The following is a 27,085-nucleotide window of genomic DNA, read 5'->3' as shown; positions in this document are numbered from 1 at the left end:
ATATCTATATATCTACTTCATTTGACTATTTTATCTCAATTTTCTTTTCAAATTTAATGAAGCTCAAAAGTAAAATGGTTAAAATGTTTTATTTTTCACATTTTGAAGGTACAGACATACCCCCTCCCTTTAAAAATGTAAGGCATTTTTATAAGAATTAAATGTTAAAAAATGTAAGGTATTTTGAGTTTTCCAATGTGTAATTCTTGCTTTTTTAAAAAAAAAGAACCTCTATTAAATAAATCACATTCTATTTATTTTAGGATGAAACACCCTATTAAATAGAAATGAACATGGGAAGATAAAGTTAATTTAAAGACAATTAACTACTTTATTAGATATGAGATTCAGTTAAAAAAAATCTTAAATTTTTAAACGGATGGAGTATATCATGTACATGGGAGATCATTTGAAGGAAATGAAAGTCGCTGAATTACAGCATGCCTATGTTATTTACTAAACACAATATATACCTCAATAATTAGAAATGGATGGGGTGATCTCCGTGTTCCAAAGCAAAATGCACAAGCTCCAAACGACGAGGTCCGGGTACTTCATCGGCTTCCCAAAGCAGGTGAAAAGAACAACTGTGAAGAGCGACATGATCGTGAGAGTAATGGATACCAGAATTTCGCCCGAGTCTGACAGCTTCAACGACCATGGATTTACTTCACCACCAAGAAAATGGAAAGGCTCTTGCCAAAACATCACTTGCAATAAGTATATATCAATACATTTTTACCATAAAGGTTTGGTTTAAAGCGTTCAAGTCATATCACTCAATATTTGTCTATATATGTCTGCAGTAAAATAATTGGAGCAAAATACTTTCGAGCTAATGGCGTATTTGGAAAAGATGATATTAGATCTCCAATGGATACAAATCAGCTGACATTCTCGCAGCATTTGATGAAGCAATCTTTGATGGCGTCGACATGCTTTCTGTATTACTCAGTTAATCCGAAGAGATATATGTTGACTTGTTTGAGGACGTATGTGCAACTGGAGCTTTCCATGCAATGAAAAGAGGCATTTTTAACGTCAATGGCTGCCAGCAACATTGGTCCTGAGCTTTCCACCATGACTAGTTTTGAGCCCTGGTCACTTTATGTGGTTGCTTCCACTATTGATAGAAAGTTTTTCACCAAGGTTCAATTGGGTAATGGCATGGTTTTCGAGGTACAAAGTTATAATGGCCCTAAATTTTGAAGTAAATAAATTTTTCACTCAATTAATATTTTATTTAATTGCTTTAATTCTATAGCAAATAGGGAGTAGTGGCCTACTAGAATCTATACTAATAACTTACTTGAAGGTTTAGAGTTCGAATTCTATTAAAAAAGTTTAGTTTGGTTTTATTTTAAATTATGAAAAAAATTACCAAATTGCCCGCATCTTTTATGCAATAACAGAAAAACTTTATGCCATTTCTTGTAATTTTCCCAATTTTTTTTTTCATTTTGTTCATGTTTTTTTTTTTGGCTTCTTCTTCTTGTTCATTCGAACAACAGATCAGTAGTGAGAGAGTAAGGAATCACATCCGTTCTTCACAGCTCTTCTCATCTTCCGTCGCATTTCCTTCGACCTTGCTGTTAGCTATGTCCCTCCACACCGTCGCGTTCTGCAGCTGGCGCGGGAGAGCTACCATGACCGAAATCTTGCCTTGCTCGCCACCCCCTATTTCTTTTCTGGTTTTTTCTGCTTCATTGTCGATATGTGGGTCAGCGTGTGCGTTCAGTTTTCAACTTCCCTTCCTCCTCATCTGACGGCCGTCGAGTGTGGTGGTAAGCTCAGTTTATTTTTTTCCCTTCTCTCTCTCTCGGCCGATGGTTGCTGTTCCTTTCTCTTGCTGTCAAAATTTCTGGAAATTTAGATGTTAATTTGTGGTCAATGATGGATGTTATATTATTATGATGCTGCGCTAAAGTTGGGAATGAAATTATATGTTGGACGTTATAGATATTGCTTGGGTACTTGTCCCATGAGTTAGTTATCCATGAATGCTCGTAGATGTTTGAGAAAATACTTGAAAAAATGTTGTTAAATTGTCATGTAATAACTTGAAAAAAATATGTGTAAATATTGGCTTGAGCTATTGGTTAAAATCTTAAGGTGCCAAAATAAGTGAAAAGATTAAATAGGATTATTATTATTATTATTATTATTATTATTATTATTATTATTATTATTATTATTTATTAAATTTAAAGAAAGCATAAGAAGAGTTTATGTGGTCTATTATGATTAATGATTAAGAATGGGCTAAAGGGGGTATGAGGATGGATTGAAATTTGTTAAATAGTTTAATTGACTCAAGTGCACTTGAAATATAATTGATTATGGTATTATTTTTAATATTATTTTGTAAAAAAAAAAGACAAATTGTTGTTGTCTTGAGGGATATGGAGTTGCTTATAAGTTAGTTGTAGTATGTTTTTAAGGTATTTGAACATGAATTTGGTGAAAATAAGACTATTTATTTTTCATATTAGGTTCTAAAGGAATTATAAATACTACTTGATATAAGTTATTGGAGGGCTTATTGAGATTTTGAGGGGTTAATGAGAAATTTAAAGGGTCATCAAAGAGTTTGAAAGTAAATTTTGCTTGCTTATTACAAGATAGATTCGGTTTATGATTGCAGAATGTTTGACCCACTAGTACTTCCATTTTTCCCTATCATGCTTCTATTTTGTTTCTTTCTGGATCAAGTGTTACCGTCAAGTTTTGTGTGCCTGGGAAGCATTAAATTTTCTCTCTTCTTTTTCGTTGCTCTGCTGGTGAATAAATCTCACCTCTTGTTTCCCCTCATTTGATTCTCTTTATTTGTGATTAATAGTTGAGGATCTAAATGTTTATTTTAGGTTTATTGTTGTGCATGACTGAGGCAATAGCTAGAATTTAGTTAAGTTGAAACTTGTATTTAGGATTATATTGTTGATAGATAATTTCACCTATATTTGTGTTGGATTACTGTAAGTGGAAGGAATTAAAGTTAATTTTCTTTAGTTTAAATGGGTTGCGTAGAAAGAATGAGGTTGGAAAATTTAAATATTGATGATAAAAATCTTGAAAAGGAAAAAATTGAACGAAAAGAATCTTAGTATTTTAGTTAGGTATGGGTGCCTCTAAGGTGTTTGATAAAATGTTTCAAAGGGGGAAGTGATATGATTATGATTGTTTGAGTTTTATATTGATATACAAACATAAATGTTGTTTGGAGATATATGTAGAGATAGTGTGGCAAGTCTAATGGAATAAATAATAAAGTCTAGAGGTATGCATATAAGGAGAGGATGGAATCTTTTATGTTTGGTTTGTTTGATAATATGATATATGTTTTTGCATTGAAGCTCATGTTATGTTCTTTCTAAGCAAGATTGATACAAAAATAGAATTTGTCTCTGTTGTGATTGTACTATGTGAAAGAAGTGAACTAAGATTCTCCTTTCTTGATAACTTTTGCAAATATGCAAATAGATTAATATTAAGGAATCCCTTTCTACTTCATAAATGATGGTGATTGTAGAGTTTTATAATAAAATAAAATATATGTATATATAGTATTTGTACTTTTTTACAAAGTTGTGGAGTGAGAATGTTGATAGTGTTGCTTTGAGTATTAGGGAATCTTAGAGTGAAAGTTTCATGAAAGAGGCCTATTTGAAATAAATAGTATTATGTGGGAGCGCACCAGGTAAGTGGATAATGTCCCAATCAATTTATATATTAAAATATTTTCTTTATCAAAATATTGATTTTAACAATTCACAAATATTTATATATATTTCTTTTGATTAGCTACTTTATTAATTAAATTGTTTCATTTCTTGGAGCCATGATTTATACTTTTCAAATTGACAAAAATGCTTTTACAAATTCTAGTAGTCCTTTATTTGATAAAGCCAACTATGAAATTGGTGAACAGTTTATGAAATATTGATTATGAATTTTAATATTTAGAAAGATTGGTATTTTTATATGTTTCATGTGAGTTTAATATTGAGAAGAGAAATTGCATTTCAAAATGATGATTTTCTAGCATATTTGAAAGTGAATTTAGAAAGGAACTTTATATAGAACACTGGTTGCTAACGGCAATTCCGTTAGTCCTTGGCATACCATGGTCAATGACTAGCTAGTTTGATTCTTGTGAGCCTTGTTCTCACGTTTGTTATTCGTGGGTCTTGTACCTGCATTTGTTTTCATGGCTTCAAGCCGCATTTGGTTAGCATTACCTTCGTAAACTGTGTCCACGTTTGTTTCGTGGCTTCGGCTACGTTTGGTTATTTACTCTTGTGGACTGTATGTCCACATTTGTATTCGTGGCATAAGCCATATTTGATTATTTACCCTCATGGGCTGTGTGTCCACGTTTATTTATTATTTTGATAAGTCTCTAAAATTGTGAATTTGATTATTTAGTGATTTTATATTCCATTAGTTTTTATTTAGTAAATTATTTACAAACATTATTTCATTTATGTGTTTTTTGGAAATGAAGTGATAACAACATTTGTTACGATAGTTCAATAGTTTAAGGTTTTATTTAAAATTTTATAGAGCCATTTTATTTTGAAGTTTATTAAATTTTTATTGAAGTTGTTGTCTATTTAACTTACATAATTATTCCAAACCTTCCTTTTCATTCATGTTCAATTATTTATTGTTGGGATGTTATTTACTGGAAAGTATTTTATTTGGTCTCAGATACCATAGCTAACTTTGTAATCTCTGCTGATCTCTGATGGGCTTGTTGCTGAATTGATTAGAAGACCAGTTTTGAGAATATCTTTCTATTCATGTAAAATTCTAAAACCTATGTAGTACCTTTTGGAGATCTGATTTAGAGTGCTCCACATTAACTATAGTTAAAGTCATGATTCTTTTTTTTTTTTGTGTTAATTATTTGCTGCTGAGAAGCAAAGCACCATATTGTTGGATATATGTTGTAAACTTTCTGGTGTAGAGATTTTAGAGGATCCTACCTTTAGGGGAGGTGTTGTAGAAATTTTATTAAATGTTTGATATTTTGATTTATGTGAATTTGTACATATATCTTATGTCGGTCATGTTAAAAATTTTAGGACATGAAATATCTATTCTCTTAAGGATATGTTACTTTCATTCCTCTGTCAAAGTCTTTCTGTCTATCAACTCGCCACATCTGTTATTCAGGGGAGTTTCAATGTCCCTCTCTCTCCTTGTTTGTTTTATGTCACACCCTGAAAATAGAAGGTGACCAGCACAAGTATGAACTATATCACATATCCCCATAAGCCTTAATTTGAATGTTCAATCCATTTCCAAAATGTAATTAGATTTATATTGAAATTTTAACTATCTCAATATTAATCATTATAATAAAAGCTTCAGCATTTTTATAGAAATTTTGACAAAACCTCACCGATAAATAGAATCTCTCAAAAATTTTGCAATACAAGAATGTTCACAAAATATCACATCAATTAGGTGCTTAACTCCTTTTAGTCAGCAAACAGCATATATATATATATATATATATCAAAATAAAACCTTAACTATAATCTATATAGATCATCTAACTATCTTTTCAAAAATAAGTACATGGGCATTTATAATTACATCAAAGAAAGGAATTTCAATCAATTCATAACCCAGCACAGCTAAAAGTCCTCAAGGGTTGGCAGAAGAATTAGTGTCAACTAAGGTATCTGAGACTAATAATAATTTTTCAGTGAATAATGTCCCAACAATAAATAATAGAACATGAATAAAATAAAAAGTTTAAAATAGTTATATAAGTTAAAGAGACAACAATTTTTATAAAAATTGAATAAACTTCATAATAAAATGGCTCTATAAAATTTCAAATAAAATCTTAAATCATTGAATTATCATAGCAAATGATAATATCACTTGATTTCAAAAAAGCACATTAATGAAATAAATATTTATAAATAAATTACTAAATAAAAACCAATGGAATATAAAATCACCAAATATTTGGATTCATAATTATAGGGACTTATTAGAACAATTAACAAACATGGACACAATCCATAAGGGTAAATAACCAAACATAGCTTATGTCACGAAGACAAACGTGAATACACAGTCCATGAGGGTAAGTAACCAAACACAACCAGAGCAGTGAAGATAAACGTGGATGCACAGTCTACGAGGATAAATAACTAAACATAACCTAAGCCACAAAAACAAACGTGAACACATAGTCTACAAGGACAAGTAACCAAACGTAGCTTGAGTTATGAAACAAACGTGAACACACAATATAGGAGGGTAATGCTAACCAAACGTGGCTTAGAGCTATGAAATCAAACGTAGGTATTAGATTCACGAATAACAAACGTGAGAACAGAGCTCACAAAAAATCAAACTAGCTAGTCATTAACCATGGCGCACCAAAGGTTAATGAAACTACTATTAGCAACCAGTGTTATGTATAAAGTTCCCTTCAAATTCATTTTCAAACATGTGAGAAAATCATTACTTTGAAAATAAAATTTTCATTTTCAATTTCAAACTCGCATGAATCATTTTTCCATAGTAATTCAATAATTTCTAGAATGAAATTCCATAATTAAAATCCAAACTTATATTTACTGATTAACTAAAATAATCAATTCTAGTAAAATAATTTCACGAAATGAAATAATTTAATCAACAAAATATCTAATAATCACATTGTTGTTGTAAAAAGAATTTGTATAAAAATGTAATATTTTAATAAAGAAAATTTTATTGAAATATCAGTTGAGACGCTATCTACTTACCTGTAAAGTCTCCAAGTGTATAATTTACTTTCAACTAGTCTTCTAGTATGATATTTGACCTTTAAATTCCTATTACCCAAGTAACACTATTGTTATTCATTTATAAACTTTATTATTCAAGACTTTAATTCAAAATTCCAAAGAGATATCACAAATAAACCTCAATCTCTGCTTTTCTCAAACATTGTATCAACATTTTTGTAAGCATGAACCCTTTAACTAATAAATCTAGGTTCTTTTATCCAAATCTTATCCCAATCATTTTCCATAAAATTTTCAATGTCAATGTATGTTTAAATTTATCAAACTTCTTCTTCAACATAAATCAACTTTAATATTCAAAGAAAATCATCTCCCAACTTCATATTACTCATGGTAGATAAAAAGGAAGGGAAAAATCCATAATCTTAACCAAGAGTTTCTCAACAACCATATATCCTCAAAGAATGTTTTCATAATTAAATTCCTTTGCCACCTTGAACTTAAACTTAGCTGAATAGTGTTTCAGTCAATCATTCCTCCCACCATAATTAATAAAATTTGATCAAGAAATGTATGATCAAACAAAACTCTCCTGAGGGACATTTTATCAAACATCATGCATACATGAATTTTCAAGTTTTAATACTCAATTATTCTCTTCAAATCTCATCCCAAAGTTCTTCCAACAATTCAACTACATCAAGACTCCAATAAATTCAACTCATTCACACAGTCACAGCCATAAAAATAGAGAAAATGATCATTTAAAACATTTTTTATAACAATTTGTCCTCACCCACGCACATATATTCAGCAAAGAGAGACACACACTTAGCAAATTTAATTATCCACTCGAACACTCATGCATAGAATCATCAAGAAGGATAGCTCAAGGCTTCTTACCTTACCCTCAATATTGATAGAGACATGGAAAGAGACAGGACAAAAAGCAGAACAAAGAAGAAATTCTAGAATGACACATGAAATAGAAGGACGAGCAAAGCCAACACAACCAGATCAAGAAGCAAAGGACTTACGAGTAGTACCCCAATGCCAGGATTCAATTTTCACACTCACCTACGGTATGAGCATGGATCATGAGTGGCAAAGATAGACGAAGACGAGAAGAACAGAGGTGGACTTGAACGTTGCAAAGTGGCAACAAGCACCCTCCTTCACCGGTGATAGCTGAAAAAGGAAGAGAAGGACTTCAGCCGTCATAATTTTTGACAACAGAAGAACTAAAAAGCAGCTAAGGAGGCTAAGTAGAAGGCAACATGAAGTAGGGAAGGGGGAGGAACAGTGATTTGGACCTCCTAGCAATGGTGAACAATGAGCTTACTCACAACCACGCTGGTGACGTTGAAGATGGTGCAGAAAGGAAGGAGAATGAGGAGAAAAAATGGAGGATGAAGCTTCTTGATATCTGTCACGCCACAAAAATAGAGAATGACAGGCATGGGTGCGATCTACATCACGCATTCCCGTAAGCCTTAAAATGAAAATTCCTTCCATTTTAAAAATAATTAGATTATATAGAAATTCTAACACTATTAATATTAATTGTCATAACAAGACTTCAACATTTTTTTGTAGAAATTTTGACAGAACCTTCCTTGTAAATACGATCTCCCAAAAGTTCTACAACAAATTTTTTTTTCAAAAAAACAGCATCGATAAGGAGCTTAGCTCCATCCAATCAGCAATAGTATATAGATCAAAATAAAATCCTAACAACAATCTATGTGGAACAACTAATCTTTCTTCTAGATTTAAAATGTATGAGTACTAAAATATTTATATAAAAAAATAATAATACCAAGCAAAATTTCCCACCCAGTATAACTATGTTGCCCTTTTTGAGGTTGGTGGTAGGATCAGCGTCAGCTAACGAATCTGAGACCCAAATAATTTTTTCTTGTGAATATTGTCCCAACAATAAATAATTGATCATGAATAAACAAAAAAGTTCAAAATAATTATGTAACCAAAGAGGCAACTTCTTTCATAAAAATTCCATAAGCTTTGGAATGAAATGGCTCTATAAAATTTAAATAAAATTGTAAATCATTGAACAATCATAAAAATTGTTATTATCACTTGATTTCAAGAAAGCATGTAAATGAAATAAATACTTATAAATAAGTTACTAAGTAAGAACCAGTGAAATATAAAATTACCAAATAATCAAATTATAATTATAGGAACTTATTAGAACAATTAACAAACGTGGACATACAGTCCACGAAGGTAAATAATCCAAACATGGCATATGCCATGAAGATAAATGTGGGCACATAGTCCACGAGGGTTAGTAACCAAACGCAGCTGAAGCTACGAAACAAACGTGGACACACACAGTTCACGAGGGTAATGCTAACCAAACCCGGCTCAAAGCCACGAAATCAAACGTGAGTACAATGCTCACGAATTACCATCCCTCTGTTCCACGTGCATTGGCCATCGCACGGGGCTAGCATCTCCTATAAGCACCCTACTAGCTAGGTGTACCATAGCACACCAAGGGCTAACAGAACAATCGTAGCAACCAGTGTTCTGTATAAAATCCCCTTAAAATTTACTTTCAAACCAATTTCAAACATGCGAGAATATAATCACTATTAAATAAAATTTTCATTTTCAATGTCGAACTCGCATGCATCGTTTTTTATAGCAATTGAATAATTTTCAGAATGAAAACCCATAATTAAAATCCAAACTTGTATTTACTGATAAAATAAAATCATCAAATCTGGTAAAGATAACTTCACAAAAATAAAATACTTTAATCAACAAAATATCCAATAATCACATTGTTGCTGTAAAAAGGATTTGTATAAAAATGTAATATTTTAGTAAAAATTTTATTAGACAATCAGTTGGGACAGTATCCACTTACCTGAAATTTCCAAAACTAAAATTCACCTCTCACCATTAATCAAATTTCTCCTCCTCCAAATATCCTATAAATTATATTAAAATTCTATTCAACCCTTAACCAGTACAATAATTCCTTTTTAACATTCTCACCACTAATCAATTATAATAAATTTGAAACTTTAAACTGAAGTTATATATAAAAAATATTTCTCATCAACATTTTGTCAAGGCACCAAATATGTATCCTTTCCAATCTCCTCATAACAACTCTAGTATTTAAATATTTTCTCAACAAAGTATTGGTCTCCAAGAATTCCAATAATCATATATTATTAATTTCATAATCAAATGTCCTTTGCACCTTTCAAGTTAAATTTATATATTAATAACTTCTAAGCTAACTCTACTTTCCACAAGAATTTATGAAATTTTAAAGTCAAATTCAATTCTTCTAACAAGCATTTTAATAAGCATCTTATAGACACTAATCTCCCATTATCATATCTAACCTCTTCTCTTCCAACTTCATTTTACCAAATTCTTCAACATCAATCATTCCAACCAAGTTAATTTATTCCAAAAATTATGACCATATGAAGATTAGTATCAAGCTTTAAGATGGATTTTCAGCTCAAAATTTGAATTTGTTATTCTCTAAGACATATGAGCAAAAGCCAAACACACCAAAATTCTATAGCTTCAACCATTAAAATGCTCGCACAGAAAATTAGCAAGATGAAAGGTATAAAATTTCAAACATGAATCAGCAACCATAAAGAAGAGAAACAGAAGAAAGCTGATCGAAACCATGGAAGAAAATTCATGCACCAACAGCAGCATCTACATGACACAATTTTTTTAGCATCAGCTCCATCTCTTCATCCATTCACACGTTCATAAATTTTTTTGAGGAAAGAAGATAAGATCAAGTTTCTAATCTGAAAATTCCTACATGCACCAGCAGAGAAAGAAGGAGGTAGCTTCAGGTATGAACAGTAGAGAGGAAGGACTGTCACCATGAAGCAAGAAAATAAACAAATCAGTGATGATAAGACAAGCAAGTGAAAGAAAGAAATCTAGCTCACCCAATCAGTTACGCGCACACGCGCGAAACAGCAAGGAGAAAGGAAGAGAAGTCGAACATACTTGAGGTAGTGACAGAGGAGGAAGAGCGACAATAAAACAAAGGAAGAACTCACAGCCACGGAGGAAGAACCAGTGATAGGCACACCGGTGACGGCAACAGCGACTCATTCGAGCAGCACATGACCGATGATTGAGAAGGTAGGAGGCAGAAGTCGGCGAGAGACAGAGCAAAGATTTGGCATCTGCTCTCTAACTCTCTCTCTGCTCTCCCAGAATGTTCGAAGAAGGCTAGGAAAAAGAAAAAAAATCTGACAAAGATGAGGGCAGATTTGTAATTTCATAAAGTATAAAAATAAAAATAAAACCCTTAGGGGCTGATTAGATTCGAACCTGGGACCCTTGATGGACTGTCTAAATGGTTTTCACTACACTACTCTTCTTGTCAAACTTATCCTAAGAATTAATTAAATTTTATATAAAATTCATAGGTCATTACAATATCTAGATTTCTCTTGATCTCTCTCTGCCTCTAGAAAATCAAAAAGAAAAGACTAAGGAAGAAGAAAATAAAGCTGATGGAGTTGAGGGCACAATGGTAAATTACTAAGGCCAAAAAGAAAAAAATAAAACTCTTTCCTTTGCATCAATAAGAATCGAAACCCATGACCTAATACAGGGGATATCAATGCCACTCCCACTAAACCAACATTTCTTTCTCCTACAATTATTCCAAAAATTAATATGAAATATACTTAAAATATGTCACCATATTAATTTGTTTTCCAAAAATTTTTGCATTACTATAATAATTAAATTTCTAAATTATTATATTTTATGTCTTTAAACATTGAGAACAATGTTTAATTCAATTGTGGGAGAGGGTGTACTTGCTTTTATATTTGTTATTTTGCTTGTCCTTGAGTTTATTTTGTTTTAGGAGTTAGTTGTATATATTTGTACATAGTTTAAAAAAAATGATAATTTTTTTTTTGAAAATTTTGAAAATCTCAAACATTTTATTTTAGTTAGTTTGTTATGGTGTCTTTTTGGTGAATGTGGCTAAGGTTAGATTAGTCTGCACTTGAGAGAATTAAATTTAATTAGAAGTCAGTTCTACCTTCCTAGAATTTTAGTAACTAGGCAATGGATTAAGTTTGGATAATTGACAATAGTTTGTTCAAAAAGCTTGTGAGAATTTTGAGCATAAATGTTCATTTCCTTTAAGAGGGAGTATACTTATTGTGATTCCATCTCTAGAACATGTTTTGAATCTTTATTAAGACTTGTAATAGCCATTTGCATATATAAAAATTGTCAAGGCATTCATTTCCTTAGCTAGTTTGGACAAATAGCGATTCCTTTTCAGATAAATCTATTATTTCACCCATTTGAGCTTGGCTTTATTATTAAAAAAATCATCATAAGCCCTTTTTTTAAGATTTTCTTACTTTTCATCCATTTTTATTCCCATTTACTACTTTGGTTAGTGCTAAGTGTTACATCGATGAAAAAAATGAAGGACTTAGAATTTAGTTGAGGTTTCATAAGTAGTTTAAAAGAAAAAGAAAGAGGAAACAAAGGAAGAGAAGATGAAGAAAGAAGAGAAAAGAATATTGAAAGTTTTTAAGAAATGATGAATAATACAAAAAAAAAATTAAGTAAAACCAATTGTTGATCTTCATTAATACCTCTTGTAAATAGTTGTGGTTTATCCTTCAATTTTCTTGATCCTCATTTAATATGCTTAGCACTAATTAGAGTATGTAATTTTGACTCATTAAATAATTTCATTTCATTATCCTATCTAAAACTTTACAACCTTTCAAAAGTCCTTTTAATTTGTGTGTGCAATGCATAATTTAGTGGAGAATAAGATGAGAAACAAGCCTATGGTAAATGGATTACAATAGGTGGAATTAAGTGAAATATAACCCTCAGACACCTTGAGCGTAGAGTGTAAACACTTGACTAATGAGGGATAATCTATTGAAATTTATCTTTGCTTAATTAAGTGCCTTGCTACTATTAATTTTGGAAGGGAGGAAAGATTTCTAATTAAATTGAATTCTTGAAAGTTTGAATTACATTTGACCTTGAAATATTCACATTTTCTGTTGCCATTTTTGTATAGTTATTTTCTTTTCATTGAGGACAAGCAAACATTCAAGTGTAGGGGTTTCATGACTTCCAATATTTTATTGAATTTATTGGTGTTTTTAATGTGATTGGAAATTATTTGAATTTTTTTAGCAAAAAATATGATTAAGTGGATGAATGCGTGTGAAAATAGGCTTGAAAATATGTTAGAAGTTAGTAGACCAATTCTAGCATTAATTTTGGGTTTTATGCACCTAGTGAGGCCCAATTTAGAGGCCCCAAGAAGAAAATATCAGAGCCTAAGTCAAAGGAATTAAATCTTAAAAGAAAATTTAAACAAGTCATGTTCGTTGCAACGAAAACACGTTTCATTATAGCAAAGCACAATTTTAGTAAAACGCACGGTTTTGATTGTCAATGAACTTTTAGGGCTTCGGAACCTCATTTTCATGCATTCTTCATCTCCAGCAGCTGTAGAACATCCAAGAAGAGTAAAAGGAGCCAAAGAAAGGTTGGAGAAGCTTGGGTTTAGTGGAACATCAAGGGTTTCGCTCAAGGTTGCTCCAATTAAGCTTTTCTTCTCTTTCTTCTCTTTACTTTGCTGTATATATTTTTGATTTTGCTATCATAGAAGCTATGTGTGGCTAATTTTCTCTTAATTTATGGTAGCTATGAACTGATTCTTGAATTAGAGCATGTTTGAACCATTTATTTGAGCTTAATATTAGTTTTGTTTATTCAATCTTGTGCTTATTTGTCTACTTAATGTTTGACCATCATTGAGTGTGAATTTGGAGGTTTAGGTTTTGCCTTAGAAGAGAAAAATCTGAATTAGACCATTAGATTGAGTAATGTGGGATTAGAATTTATTCTAATTTGCTAATAGGATAGGAATATACCTATTGGATCCATATAATCTCATTAGAGTGGATTTATGCATTTTTTTACCTCTTGGGTAATTGTGTTAGGAATAGCATATTAATTCAAGAGAGAGGTGTAATTAATCAGAAGATAATTATTCCTATTAATACTCTAGATTAACAAATTAATATTAAGTGAATTTATTTGGGTAATTACATGCTCTATGAATTGAAGAAGGGATTAACCATCCTAGGTTTCCTTGATTGTTTGTGGTTATTGGAATTTTAATTTTAGTGCATTCATATAATTTCAATCTTTATTTTACAATATCAAATTCAAATTTTGCCTTGCTCAACTTAAATGAAAATGGGAACTTTATTGCCTAATTCGATTAACTTGATTCCTCGTGGGATCAACTTTGATTTGCCACTTACTAATTATAAACCGTACACTTGCGGAAAAACATATTTGTGTGCATCAATGCTACTCACTAGAAATTTCTTTGATCTATGATATTTTAGCTAACATTGTACCTCCTACTGATTATTGAGGGGCTCTATTGCTTTTTGGAATAATGGAAGATGTAAATATACATTGTATTATGCAAAGTATAACTTAGTGTTTTACGTATACTATAGCTAGGTCTTAGTTTTATTTTGTTGATATGTAATGGTGTAAAGCTAGTTTTCTTTGCTGGATTGGCTAATAGTTTTTGTTATTGTAGAAATTTTTGGAGGTTTAAATTATAAGGGAGACTGCAAAAATTTCTACAAAATATTTGAGATTTTAAGAATTTCATAAGTACATATAAATTATTTATTGACATTTTAACTTAATCTCTAATTAATTAAGGCTCTTGAAATGTGAGTTTATCTCATATTCCATGTCTGTTATATCATTAGTGCCACAGTGTGACAATACTAATCACTTTCTTCATCAACGCTTTTTATAACCAATTCAATGAGAATGATTATAACTTGCTTCCTCCACTTTACATGCAGGGAATCTCCATGAACAACTTTATTCTTCAAAATAAAACTTACCCGTTGATTTACTCCGGAGAAACACCAATATCAATAGCGAATTTGGCACTAACATATCAAGGTGTTCTTGTCATAATTATTATAAGACAATTACTGTTACTATTACTATAATTATATCACAAAATTTGTTGAAGAAATGAAAGAAATGATCCAATCATAATGGTATTTTCTAAATAACTAACTATTGGATATAGGGCTTGTATTGAAAACTCCCTTGACGAAGCGATGGTGAAGGGAAAAATCGTTTTGTGTGTGATGGGTATTCACCCGATCCAATGGGAGTAGCGTCTGGAACAGCTGGGATTGTGGTTCCAGCCATTTCCTCAAAAGATTGGGCATCTTGGTTCACTCTTGCTCTTCCTCTCGCTATGCTTACTCAAACGATGGGGCAAACATTTTCTCTTACTTGAATTCTACTAGGTATAGAGCTTCAGACATCATATATATACGGTTTCCTTATTAGTACTAATTATTAATCCTTCTTATTCTATGACCTGCCAAAATTCTGCAGCAATCCAACTGCTACTATGCACAAGAGTAATGAAGGCAAAGATTCTTTGTCCCCTTATGTGTCTTCCTTTTCTTCAAGGGATCCATAGCTAGTTATAGAAATTTTTCCGCCAGCCTTGCACAAGCCAAAAAGTGAAATGATTTTGTTTATGCTTTTGTGTGCAGCCTGATATCGCTTCTCCAGGAATAGATATCATAGCCGCAAGGTCTCCCATTACCCCTATTTCAGAAGTGAAGGAGACAAAAGACTATCAAACTTCAATATAATATCAGGAACTTCCATGGCTTGCCCTCATGCTACTGCAACAGTCGCCTATGTCAAGTCATTTCATCTCAAATGGTCTTCGGCAGCAATCAAGTCCGCCTTAATGACCACCGATAATTAATTGATCCACCAATATCAACTTTACAAAGCTGTCATAAAGCTCTTGTTTTTCTTATGTTTACATGCATGCTCCCCTCTTGTTTCCAAGGACATCTATTCTGACTAATGACTATTCACATATTGTAGCCAGACCCACACTAATGAGTTCCGCTCTCAATCCGGAAGCTGAATTTGCATATGGAGCTGGACAAATCAATCCCGTTAAGGCTGTGGCTCCTGGTTTGGTATATGATATCAGTGAATCAGATTACGCGAGGTTCTTGTGTGGACAAGGTTATAATATGACGAGCCTAAGAAGCATTATTGATGATGGCGTCAGCTGTAAGAAAACTAAGAATGAAACAATATGGGACCTAAATCTACCATCTTTTGCTCTTAAGAGAAGCATCACAAAATCTTTCAGCAGTGTGTTTCATATAACTGCGGTGAATGTTGGGGCAGCTGGATCTATATACAAGGATAATGTGATTGCTCCTCCATCCTTGTTATCTATTCAAGTGATACCAAATGTTTTGTCGTTCTCGTCTATGGGTGAGAAGAAGTCGTTTACAGTAACAGTTGATGGAACTATAAATGTGGGAACACTGTTTGCTTCTTTGATTTGGGATGATGGAAATTTCCAAGTGAGGAGCTCCATTGTGGTTTACAGTACTCAGTGAGTGCTTACATGGATAATCAGTCTCGAACAAACAAGTTAATTCTTTCTTTTAGTTTTCTTCAAATATGCTGAATAACTCGATAAAAGTCTAGTGAATAAATTTTACACACACAATGTATATTTTCTTTAATCTGTCATTGTTTATTCTCCTATGTAAAACAAAAAAGTTTTTGAATTGTTTGATAGCTTGATGGCTGATGATTATAATGTGGTGCTATAAGGTTCTCCTCAGGTGTTTTCCATGTACAAGTAAGTATGCTTAACTTATCATAATTCATAAATAATTTCATTCTATATTTTGTCTTAATTAATCGTGACCATTTCTCTTGAAGAACATTTTGCATCACAAGTCACCACCTAAGTTATGGGCCATGGAGAAGGAAAAGAAAAGATACTATGAGAAAACTTGCAATTCGTTATATTCTTTTGAACTTAAGAGATGATATAAGGAACATAAATTAATAATGTTGTGTCCTAATTTGGGCTCAAATTTATGGATTCTTTTGTTTGCTACTTAAATCCTAACATAATAATGAAATCCATTCATATTATTAATATTTTTTATATCTATGTTGTGGTTTTTAGAATTGGAGTGTTTTAATTAATAAAGTAGCTAGAACTTCTATGTCAAATAGCTAGGTTCAAGCAAATGTTGGTAACCTTAAACAAGCCTGAGACTAGCGTTGATAAGGTTCGGGTAAGCTTTGCAAATTTTAGGCAAGCTCGTGACAAGTTTGGGCAATCTTAGGGAAACCTGTGACAAGTATTAGAAAGGATTAGGCACGTGTTAGGAACCACTTGGACAAACTTGTGAGAAGTTTGGGCAACTTTGGACAAGCCACAGCTACGTACTTGTGTAATAAAGCCAGTGATAAATGAATTATATTATTGAGCTAGCCCGTACAAATTCAATTTGCTGGTAATAAAAAAACGATTGATTATTTGCATTGGGTGCTAAAAGAAATCAAACATTGAAGCAAATGAATAAGAAGGAATTGAAGCAATATGTACACTATTACAAAAAAGACATACAATGACAGCTATTTTTGCCCATAAATGACTGTCATTTATTATTCTATTGTTTAAAGTCCCCTTTATATGATGATTATATCCCATAATATATTTCCTGAATACACGACGGTTAAATACCCATCATTTAAAAGTTACTGTTTTGACCTTTCTGTTGGTTACCAAAGAAAAGATGACAGGTACTGCAAATACCCATTACAAAACCCACCATTTTTCCTTTGGCTATCTAAAAATTGTCTCTCACTTTCTTACTTGTTCTTCACCGATTATTTAATGCTTTTCTCTTAAGCTTCACTTGAACATATGGAAGTTATTAAAGGGGCTATGGAGTTGTTCTACAATTCTTTAGGCAACGGAATTAACTTGGCCAAGTCCAAACTGTTCGTCTCTTCAAATGTTAGTTTCCATGGAGCTATGGGGTTTAGCAAAATTTCGGGTATGGGTTTAACCCCGGATCTCGGGAAATATCTTGGTGTGCTCCACTTCCATAAATGCGTGACTAAAGCAATGTTCGCTCCCCTAGTTACAAAGGTCTATCAAAAACTCTCAGGGTGGAAAGGGTGTTATCTCAATATGGCTGGCAGGTCTATTCTTATCAAATATGTTATCTTAACAATGCCTAGTTATGCTATGCATGCAATTGTTGCCCAAAGGAATTCAGGATTAGATTGAGAAGTTGAGTCGCTCTTTTATGTGGAACGAGCATTTGATCAGAAGAAACTTCATTTGATTTGATCTTGGGATACTACTATAAAGTCAAAGGATAGGGGTGGTCTAGGTTTCAAGGATCTTAGGAAGCAGAATGAGGCTTCCATACTCAAGCTCTGTTGGGGATCGTTACCAAACCACGACCTTTTGAGTTAAATTCCTGCGTGCAAAATATGGTTGTGGTGACTCTGACATCCCTAATGTATACCCCAAGAAGAGAATGTCACAGATTTGGAGAAGTATTGTAAGGTTACCCTTATTAATCTGAAACTTAACCATTATCACTAAAGTAATCATGGGACAAACCCCAAATAGGTTACCCAATTATGGTTAAGCACTTTCAAGCAATTTACCAAATCTGGATATATTTATTTTCAAATTTTGGATCTCAAGTTTTCATGATTATAAAAGGCTTAAATGTGGTTCTAATAAGTTCACACCATAATAGAAATAAGTGCAGAAGTATGGGATACCACCTGTTGTTTCAAATTACTGAAAATAGCTGAAAAACCAACAAGGTCAAAAATGAGTGACGTGCCGCAGCGCGATGCCCTTGTGTAATTTTGGAAGGATGAGAAATCAGAATTAATCCCGACCTTGGTTGCAAATTGGTTCCTTTAAATAAGACTAAGAGTATGAACATTGTTAATATTAAAAAACTATGTGTCACACCTTATACTGAGGGTATGATCGGCATAGAATATGAGATAGACTCACATTCCTTAAACTTTAATTTGCCAAAAAATTAATTTGAGATAATGACGAATAATTTGTGTCTAAATTAAAATTTATAAAGTCTTAACCATTTTGTAGAAATTTTGTTAAAGTCTCCCTTGTAATTGAAACTTCCCGAAATTTTTACAATAACAAAACCTGTAAGCCAAATTAGAAAGGAGCTTGGCTCCACAATAGTAGATTTCACAATAATAAAAATAAGATTGAGATCTAACTACTGTATACGTAGAGCACCAACTATCATTGTATAATATAATGAATATTTACATTAAAATAAATGATTGAGGCATGCTTCCATTATGCAAAAAGCAATAGAGCCCCTTAATGATCAGCAGGAGGTGCATGGTTAACTATATTATTTGAGACCAAAGAAATTTTTCAATGAATAGCACTCCAATAAAAATTATTAATAAAACATGTTAAAGCAATAATTAATAAAATTTAGTTCACAACAAATCAAGGGAATATTAAAACTCATATTTTAACTAACAATAAATGACAAAGTTGCTCAACAATATAACCATGAAATAAACCAATAATTTTGGATTTTTATAGCTTATTAAGAATCATATAACTCATAAAAATATATATAAAAAAGGAATTCAAATAATGATATAATAAAAAAATGTTTGTGAGTAACTAATATAAAACGATAAATTTTTAAAACTAATCTAGGAGGAAATTTACTATACAAAATCATATATGATCAAACAATAGTTTGTTTGATAAAATAAATTTAAAAATAATAAGTTCCAAAAATTCACTTTTAGTGAAACTTTATCAGAACGATTAACAATCATGGACACACAGTCCACGAGGATAAGTAACCAACAAGCGTGGCTTAAAGCCACAAAATAATCAAACATAATTAGAAGCCACAAAACAAGTGCAGGCACAAGGCCCACGAAACAAACATGAGTGCAATGCTTATGAATATCCATCCCTCTATTCCACGTGCGTTGGCTTGTGTATGGGGCTAGCACCTTATACAAGTACCCTACTAGTTATATGCACCATGGCGAGCTAAGGGCTAATGGAACTGTCGGTAGCATCCAGCATTCTGAACTCAGTCCCTCTAATTAAACCAAGTGTGCATAGGGTTGAAACATTTATTGAAAATCATTCCTTTCAAAAATATAATATTCAACTATCAAATGTTCTTTTCATTATTCTCCATGCACGAATTACTGTATTAATAACTGTCATATAAATTATAAAATTTAAACAATAGAAATGTTTAGAATAAATAATTGTTCAAAAATATACCGAATCCAAATATTCCTTAAAAATAGCATAATTATTAATGAAAATAAAGCGGATTATGTAATGAACTAGTTAATATAAAAGTGAGGTAAGTAAGAAGAATTATACAAATCATAAAAAATAGAATTAACAAGAATATTTATACAATTTATGAAGGAATAATATAAAAATTTAAATAAAGAAATTTTATAAACACTCAGCAAGAAATTATTTGAAATATTACCCACTCACTTGAAAGTTCTCCAAAAATTCTAAAGCTTGCTCATTTTAACTTTTCACTTTTATTCTAATAATACCCTTAATTTCTTGACAAATAAATCATAATTCTAGAATCATTTATCAAATGATTTTCCAAGCACTTAATGAGCATTTAAATTCAATCTATATAATATTAAAGATAATATTCTAACCAATTATGTTCCAAGTACACTTGAGTTAGTTAAATCATTTATAAATTTTAATTTATTCTTGTACTTCCTTGTACCATATTCTCAATTATAAATAATAATAAATCATATCAACCATTCTTAAGCTTCCTCTAGACTTTAAAAAAAAATGATACAAGCATTCTATAAAATTCTATCTCCCTTTTTTGTATTTTAAAAATTTTAATTCATAACTTGAGCCAAAATTTACATATACTTCTTCAAACTATAATATGAAACTTAACAATATTTTATCTACCAAATCCTTCTTTCATACAACTTTACAAATACGAGTGCACTTATCATTGGCAAAATTATGAGATGAGCAACCAAATAATTTCAATAACTTCCAAGCTTTTACTTTCATTAATCAAATTCTGTTCAGCATTATAGTGGAATAACGTCCAACATGAACCAAAACCACACATCCAATTCACTCTAAAACTTCATGACAGCAACAATAAGGATTAGAATGTCATAATTCAACAAGAGAGGGGAAAAGATCACTTGGTGCTGCTATAAAAACCAAAGAGGAAGGAAAAATAGCAAATCACCTATGTGGCTTGTGTTAAAGAAGGAGAAGAGAAGAGCTTTTGGTCTTCTACACGAACAAAAGGAGAAAAAAAAAACTAGAGATTTCAACCAGCCAAAGAAAATAATCAAGCTACCCTACTCAAACACATGAAATTTTCAGCAGCTAAGGAGAAAGAAAAGAGAAAGGCTGAACACGCGTACACACCTCTTCAGTCACGAAATAGAGCGGCAACAGGGAAGGAAATTCAACCTCTCAGCTGTGCAAGAACGGATGAGAAACAAAGGGATAAGGAAAGGATGGGTTTCTAGTGGTGCGGAAACCACCACACACCCGGCGAGGCTGGAACCAATGTGACAGGGAAGAAGAAAGACAAAGAACGCACGCCTCTCTCTCACTCACTCTGTTTTGCGTTTTCACCGACATGGAAGAAGAAAGAATATAGGACATACAAGTAGGTGGGAAAATTACAAGGAAAAACCCCATCTGATTTTTTTTTATTTATCACTATTATTATTATTATTATTATTATTATTATTATTATTATTATTATTATTATATGAGGTTAGGCTACTATACTCCCCGTTTGGCATAATGGAGAAGTTTTTGATGGAATTAAAATCAAAATCAGAATTAGAATTAGAATTGAAATTGGAATTAGAATTAAAATCGGAATAGAATTGGGTTATAAAAGTTTATTTAGTATAAAGATGGAATACTGATATAATTTTAATAATTATATGTATTTTAAATAAGAAAATACCAAAATGCCATTGACTTCAAAAATTAAAAAGAAAATCACAACTCAGGATCGCAACTCGGCTACAATGCTTTCTTCTTCTTCTTCTTTTTCTAGAAGTGTATTGAAGCTTGCATGTATATTGAAGCTTAGCGAGATGAGAGCAAGAATTCCTTAAAAATACCAATAACAATGCAACAGCAACGCATAGCATCAATAGCAACAACGCAAACCAACTTCACCAAGCTAGAACATCGATGACGACGAGAGTCGAACGGCCACAAAGTTCATAACCAAAACCTAAGTAGCCATGACACGGCCGAGCTGGGAAGCAATGGTCGACATCCTTGAGGCCATTCACTGATGCTTCCTATCAGTGATGAATACTAAAAAAATGGTGGCTAGGGGAGACTAGTGGAAGTCGGAGGAAGGGGGTGCTTTCAATGCCATTGTTCGTCGTTACTGAAAAGGTTCCTGTTGCAATCATCAATTAGCCTTTATGTTGGCTAGAAGGGTTAGGGAGAGAAGAGGGGTCAAATGGAGGAAGGGGGTAAAATAGAGAGAAGGGGCGTTGGAATCAGATTCTATGAGGAGTATGATGGAATTGAGTTTTGCCAATTTTGGCTGAATCAAAATTCTTTAAAATCATGAATGCAACATACCAAACGAGCATGATCATGGATTCCATTTCCATTTCCCTTTCTTTTTTCTTAATTCCAACCTACCAAACATGCCCTGCCCTTAGTACTTCTCCATGCAAAAATAAACTAACCTTCGACTTAAATAAGATTCAAACTCTAGTTCTCCACATTAGGCCAATACTCCTCATGTGTTATAACTAAAATAATTAAATAAAATCTCAATAAGGAAGAAAAATCATTTAATTTAAATTTTTGGGTCATTACACTATGTTAGGAAAGCTACCCCTATATAGGTTCAACAATAATTTAATATAAATTTTTATGAGAGATGCTACAATATGATGTATACCAAATAATTGTTAAGAAGTCTCTCAATAAAATAAAATATACGCAAATATGATCACAGAAGACAATAGTTAATTACATGCAAAATTGTTGACATTTTATTATGAAAAAAATTGAAACTCAAATTTTCAAGTTAAAAAATTATATTCATGAAACAATAAAAATTATACATTTAATATTCCTTATAACTTCATTTAAGATTCAATTTTTTTAATAAAATTAATTTTTTAATTAAATGATTTCATTTAATCCCTAGATAAAAAAATCGAGTGAAACATTATAAAGGCCAAAACAATATATTATTCAAAAGAAGTTCATTTTTGAAATTATGGAAAAAGACTTTAGTACTAAAAGTTTAAGATACCAAAAAAAGTAACCAATATGGGATATGTATCTAAGCACACATCCCTTAGGCCTAATTCAAGAAATGTTCCATTTTAAAATACTTTTCCTTTAAATAAAGCCTTAATATTTTTGTCGAAATTCTAATAGGATCTCCCTGAGAATAGGATTTCTCCAAAATTTTTATCGTGCAAAATTTTTAAAGAAATATTATATCATCTAGGAGCTCAACTCCTTCCAACCAGCAAATGAAATATTACAAAATAAAGACCCTAACCATAGCCTATGTGGAACACCAATAAAATTATTTATAGAAGTACAATATATAAATTAAAATTTTACATCAAAAATAGAGATTAACCAAAATGATGTCTAAACTTAAATCCAGTAGCAAAATCCCTTGAATGATCTGACAGAGGTACATGCTATCTGAGACCAAAAATATTTTCCATTGAATAACATCCCAACCATAACATTTTGCAACATTAAAGTGAATAAAATATAATAGTTACATAAATTAAAGAGAAAGTAATTCAATGTAAATGAATTTGTAAGCTCTGAATAAAAGTTCTATATAACTTCAATATTAAGAAACTTTAAATTTATAACGACAAAGCAGATTTAACATTTGACCTTGATAAGTCAAAATAATTATACATAAATGAAAATACTAACATTTGCTAATTACTATAATTTGCAAACGCATGCAATTGGAAACCCTTTTTTTGACAAAAAAAAGTTTAGGTAGCTAGATAATTTTCATTATTTATTAGCTTGCAATGTTATTTCAAGTTGGTAGCATCAAATTATACCTTTATATGTATATACTTTACAAAATAGAATGTTTTTGAAAAGAATAAAGTCATGGCATTCTAAATTGTATTCTAAATCAAAGGTAAAATTATTAATTATATGTATGTTTTAAAATGGATAGTAAAGCTTGAATATTTAGAATGGTAATATGGTGACTTAATAATGATTGTGGAAAATTGCATATGCAAGATTCAATGGTGATTAGTGGTGCATGTTTAGTATAGTTAGGAGTTCGCCCTAATAGAGATAATAGTAATCACAATCCATATGGTATTGTTGACACCTTGGGAAGCAAGGTGCATCTTGTACTCTTCTTAGTGCATAAATGAGTACAGTGTTGGAATAACAACACCCTGATCACTTGTAATAGAGAGAACTTGTAGTCCTTGAAGTGGATTAGAATGCCTTTGGCTAGGTATTTCTACCATAGAAGGTGAGCTTGAACTTGACATGCTGTTTAGTCTAATTGGTAGCCTACAGGTTTAGTTGGGAGTTCTAGAGGTTTGCATGGATAAGATTATGCATGATATTATGGTGATTTGTTATTGCTTTACCAACATCTTTTAATTATCTATTTCTGAAACTTGTTTGTGATTTCGCATGTTAATCACTAGTATAGATTATTTTGATTACTAGAATGTTTATCTCACCTCGTAGTTACTATTTTATAGGTTTTGAGATGGGTAAATGACAAGGGAAAGAACTAGGAAATGAATAGCTACTCAACTATATATGTATATATGTTCAAAGCCTATATTGGATATAATATTATGTTTTTAGTTGGTCAATTAGGTGTATAGTAGTCTATTGAACTTGGTTCGAGCATCAAGTTGAGTTGATGGTATAAGGTTTGTGTTTTGAGCACTTAGATGCACCAAATTTATCTTAAAATATGATTTTTCGCAATTTTGTTCCAAAACTCACATATGACATCATATCATAATAGAACTTATACCGTTAGCTAGATTATTAAATAAGTTTCTTGCAAATGCTTGAATCACTCTAATAGGACATTGGATGTAAAAATGGTGCAAATCATAAGTTTGCTCTAAAAAGCTATCATGATACTATCTTGCTGTTATGACAAGACATGTGCTTTGTGACGTAAGGAGCAAAAGCACAGTGCATGACAGAGAGGGGAGAGTGCCCTATTTGTGCCACAAGTGGCGGCATATGGACCACATGTTGCAGCATCTGTGCCTGAATGTGCTTAATGACATTTTTTGCCTTGTTATCCTAAGGTTTGTTTCTTTACATGTTCCATGCTTCCTAAATTGTTTTAAATTACTTGGTTTGAGCTCAAATTACATATTTCAAATGATTTTTGAGATCCCAAAGGTTTTCATTTGTATTTAAAATGTTTAAGCAACCTAACCCTTATATGATTGTGAAAGGCTTTGGAGGGATTAATGACTCCTACTTATTGTTGTATGTGATTGAGTGGTGATTTTGGTAATGTCAAGGAGAATATTACACAATCATTGTCACTAATAGGATAAATTATTATAGAACTTAAGAGTTTAATAACCTCTTTTTTCACCATGTCAAGTATTAGAGGGTTCAACCTCCTTTGTGGTTTTGACCAAAAAAAAAAAAACCTCCTTTGTGGTTGCCTTATTGGCTTTGCATTTTCATCAAGCATGATTCTATGAGTGCATGCATGCATGCGAAATAATCCCTAGAATATCCCCAATATCTAACCAATTGCCTTAATATTTTTCCTAACAACATCAAGAAACAATGACTCTTCAATAGGAGTAAAAGAAGAAGAAATAATAATTGGAAGTTTATTACCATCTTTCAAGAAAGAGTATTTCAAATGTGAAAACAGTGGCTTGAGATCCAATTGAGGGAACTTCTTCACTTGAATTTTCTTAGATAAATAATCCTCCATAGTAGTCCTCTCAACCAAAGTACTCTTAGAATTTCCAGCATTCTGTTACTTTGCATCTTCTCGAATTTGTGTTTGTTTTCCACATGTACAGCCATGGTTTTGTCCTCTTCTTCCCCTGTTTCAACAATTAGCAAACTGCTTTCCAATGGTGGAGAGGGATCAGATGCAAAATAACAAAAAAAAAAATGATTCAAATCCTCACAAAAAAATGGTCATTTGAATTTTATCCAGATTTCTGGAGTTTTTGGAAGTGAAATTGTGAGTTTTGCATGGGATAAACCCCATGTTCAAATCTTCTAAATTTTTTATACGCTCCAAATAAGATGTATAAGAATGCTCTGTAAAAAAATCATTTCCAAATTCGTTCTCAATTGTTCCCAAAAATTCACACAATCCAATCGGCAATTCTGGAGAGTTAGAATTTTTCCCAATTGACTATGTAAGACTCTAACAATCTTTTAAAAGGTTAAAGGGATAATTCGAGGAAATGCCAAAAGCAAGAAATACATTTAAGATACTGAAGAAAATTTAGAGACAAAAAAACAAGTAATTTGGACAGGCAGAGAGTAAGAAATGCTCAACCAAAATTGATTCAAGATTCTGGACTTCTCTAGCAAGACTTTCTAGACCTTAAGCTTGTAAAATTTGTGCAAAGCAATTCTCATGTCCAAAAATTGAAAAACCACTCTTGAATGAAAACTAAGACATGTAGCTTTAATTTGAGTATGAACCAACTCGAAATTCCTCTTGAGTTATTCCCATATTAACTTTGAATTCAGCTAATACTAGGACCCAACTCACTTAAACTTTTCCCATTAAAAAAATATGCAAATTGGTCACTCTCACAAGTGCACAAGATTAATGTAGTAATAATCTCTCAGTATTCCAAAAGTCGAACCCAGAAGAAGATAGTGATCTTTTTTACTTATAAAACAAATGAGAGTTTTAAAAAGAATTTAACAACTAATTAAATAATGAAAATAAACAAGTGATTAACGATGAACATGATAAACCAACCAATCAGATAAGGGCCAGGAATCAAGATTCATCTATCAGGATGGATTATTCTAATTCAGTTAATTATCTTCCCTCATTTATAGTAACAATCATTTCTAATGTGTCCTAATTATCTTCCAATAAATTAGGATGTATTTAATTAGAGTTAAATCTAGCTATTAATAAATTCTTCTCTCTAACTAAACCATTGAGCTACACTTTAAGCCACAACATGTTCTTAAATTGTTCCTAATCTAATCATCTATGTCTATCTCTTTAGGTCTAGTTAAGTTCTTTCCTTTCAAGTCATCAAACTACCCATGAACATATTATATAGCATTCGTC

The 27,085-nt window shown here is 31.7% G+C and overlaps 1 pseudogene; it reads left to right on the top strand.

Annotated features, from left to right (window-relative positions):
• Positions 1-487: 487 nt before the first annotated feature.
• LOC129302657 (cucumisin-like) lies at positions 488-16,279 on the top strand (annotated as a pseudogene).
• Positions 16,280-27,085: the final 10,806 nt, after the last annotated feature.

Source organism: Prosopis cineraria, unplaced genomic scaffold (genome assembly GCF_029017545.1).
Source record: "Prosopis cineraria cultivar Desert tree isolate PC_DT_omini unplaced genomic scaffold, ASM2901754v1 PC2, whole genome shotgun sequence".
NCBI lineage: Eukaryota > Viridiplantae > Streptophyta > Magnoliopsida > Fabales > Fabaceae > Prosopis > Prosopis cineraria.
This window is presented reverse-complemented; position numbering and strand designations above follow the sequence as displayed.